Raw genomic sequence first — 3313 nt, 5'->3', positions numbered from 1 at the left:
CACTCAAGTGAAAGCACGCACACTCACACACACTCAAGTGAAAGCACGCACACTCACACTCAAGTGAAAGCACGCACACTCACACACACTCACACACACTCAAGTGAAAGCACGCACACTCACACACTCAAGTGAAAGCACGCACACTCACACACACTCAAGTGAAAGCACGCACTCTCACTCATACACTCGAGTGCAAACACACACATACCCATACACACGCTTCAATGCAAGCACACACACCCCACACACTCACATGCACTCATCCACACACACTCGAGTGTAAGCACACACACTCGAGTGCAATCACACCCCACACCCCCACACATACACTCGAGTGCAAGCACACACCCCAACACACGCACTCACATATACACACTAGAGTGCAAGCACACTCACACCCCCACACACTCACATATTCACACACTAGAGTGCAAGCACACCCCAGTCACACTCGAGTGCAAGCACTCACCCCCCACATGCACAGCCACACCCACACATACACTCGAGTGCAAGCACTCACCCCCCTACGCACTCACACTTGAGTGCAAGCACACACACACCCCCACACATTCGAGTGGAAGCACACACACTAGAGTGTAAGCACACAGCCCCCTGCACATACACTCGAGTGCAAGCACACACACCCTCCACACATGCACACGCACACACATACACACTCGAATGCAAGCACACTTACACCCACTCACACGTACTCATATACACTCGAGTGCAAGCACACTCACGCCCACATACACACATTCACGTGCAAGCACACACCCCCCCACATATACAGTAGAGTGCAAGCACACACCCACACACTCAGTCACACGCACACACTCGAGTGCAAGCACACTCACACCCACTCACACTCTCACATACGCATCCACACACTCTAGTGCAAGCACACCAGATTTCTTTCAGAAGCACTTGTATGAATATGGTGGGTGAAAGAGAAAAAAACTTGTTTCTACTTTTATTTCACCTAGGCTAGTGGAAATAACCTGTGTTTAATAAGACAAATCAGAAATGCAAATGCCACTCCACTTTTTTCCTTCCTCTGAGTTGCCTTGTCTGTACAAGAGGGGATACTACCTCCCTCCATACCTAAAATGTGTGCACAACTCCTTGCACATAGTAGGCGTCAGTGACGTCAGCTCCTTCCAGGGTTCCGGGGCTGAGACAGGTTGTCACCTTGGAGCTGTGAATGTGGTCGTAGAATGTGCTAATTCTAAATTCCAAATGGGCCTTTCTCCTCCGAGGTGAAGTCCCGCGGTGGGAACCGCTGATTCTGAATCTGTTCTCACAGGTGTGCTAAGTCCTTCTCCTTTGTCCCATTTTTACTATCAGTCTGGTACGATCTGTAGGGAGGGCAGCCCATAACTCCCGCCCCCTTGGGCAGCCTCAACCCAGGCTTCCCTCGGGCTCTGGGTCTCTCACCCTGGTCCTCCCCTCTCTCCCGCCACTGACAAGTCCTTCGGCAGATTTCAGCTCTTTTCTGCCCTTGTCTTCCGTTTTTTCCACTACCCTTCATCAGCCCTTTCAAAGTATTCTTATAATTCGATCACTGCTTTATTCGTATTATATTCGTTGCCGTTGCCTACCGTATGGATGGGGATTTCTGCAGGAACCGTCTAAAAGTGCTCCATTTCTAGAATGATTGCAAGTGTTCCCTAGAGTTCTTCCTGCCTGTTCCCTTGGAGGGATTGCAGTCCCGTCCATTTCTGCCCCGTTTGATCTCTCCTCGTCTGTGTTCCCACACCACAGACTCAGCGCTTGGGCTCACCTAACATTTCCTGCCAGGCTTCACCCCGCCTGCCGCCTGCCGTCACATCCCACTTGCTCTTACTAAACAGGCAACTGTGTCTTTCGAGTCTCTACTATCATTCACATTAGACTGCCTTTTGCTCAGTTTGTTGATCTCAAATTTGCTCCAAATTCGGACACTTTATAAGCCCCACAGGCTGTCCTTCCTCAGGTGCCCAGGGGCTCTGCGGGTCCTGCAGCTGCACTCCACCTTCCTGAGCGTCCCTTGTTTTTCAACAGGGAAAGCGGCCTCCCTCTGTCTCTGGGGCGAGCCCCGCCCCTCTCCTCTCCGCAGCGGTTTCTAGGGAGCTCCTGCTGGTTTCTCCCACTCCTGCTTCCTTGGGCAAGTGTCAAGCCCTAGTGCAGAGCTCAGAGCCTGCCTGCCCTGCGGATCCCTTCGAAGTAGCCGTCGCAGCACGTTCTTATCAGGGACATCGTGTCAACCTTTCCTGCTAAATGGTGATGATGAAGTTGGAGCTGGTCCAGCAGAGTATGTGTGTGTACGTCTACCTGCACTTATCTCCAACATTCTTTTCTGCCAGAGAATTTGCTGGGCCAAAATGGGATTTTCAAAATTAGTTGTAGCGGAGGAAGAAAGAAAATTTCCAGTAGTATGACATACATAGGTGTCTATATGAATGACATAATTGCATGGGGGCCCAGTCCTGATTACCGGAGTCACTGTCCGCCTGCAAGCACGTTCCTACCCCCTCGTCTTCGAGCTTCCCTTGGAATAGCTCACTTGTAGTAATTCTTAAGATCTCATTTAACACACAGTTTTCACAGGAAACCCTTCCTTTGCTTCCTCCAAAAACACCTACTTGGATCAATAAGCGAGTTATTACAGAAAGGCCTGTGGAGTTTTGGAGGCATCCTGCATTTTAGTCAATGTGAAGGATGGCTGTTTTGCTCCTGATTAAAATGCTCAGTGGCAATGCCCAGTGGCTTTGAGTACAGTGCTAATGCTTCTTAGATAGACGTGTTACTGCATTTCGATGTTGCCAATGCAACCACCCAGTGAAGACCTGCTGAGTCCCTGCCATGCGTCGAGGGCTGGTTTCACAGTGAATTGGGCAGGCCCCACACGTCTGTCTTCCCAACGTATCTGTGAAAGGGGCGTCCTTCCAGGGCCCCTGAGAGTGCAGCCCAGCAGGAGACATGCTGGGCAGTCACCCCCATATCAGAGAAGGAAGAAGGAGAAGAAAATATGGGGGAGACTCCCAGAAAGAGCCAAAAGAGAAGCGGGGGAGAGGGAATATTCATAAGACACAGAGGAGAAACAGCCTTGGGAAAAAATTAGCCACGGGCACCAGAAGTTGCAGAAAACTGTGGCCTCTGAGAAACAGAAACAGGACTTGAAGGAGCAAAAAGCCTGCTCCAGAAGGCAATGGAAGGGACACGGAGATGACAAGGGACAACCAGAAAACTGAGGCCACAACAGAGAAGTAAAAGCTGCATTGGAGGCAGTAAAAACCAAAAGTGACATGGAGGCAAATTGACAGAGTGG

This window comes from Callithrix jacchus, chromosome 4 (genome assembly GCF_049354715.1).
Source record: "Callithrix jacchus isolate 240 chromosome 4, calJac240_pri, whole genome shotgun sequence".
Lineage (NCBI taxonomy): Eukaryota > Metazoa > Chordata > Mammalia > Primates > Cebidae > Callithrix > Callithrix jacchus.
The sequence above is the reverse complement of the archived record's forward strand: the minus strand, read 5'-3'. Positions refer to the sequence as shown.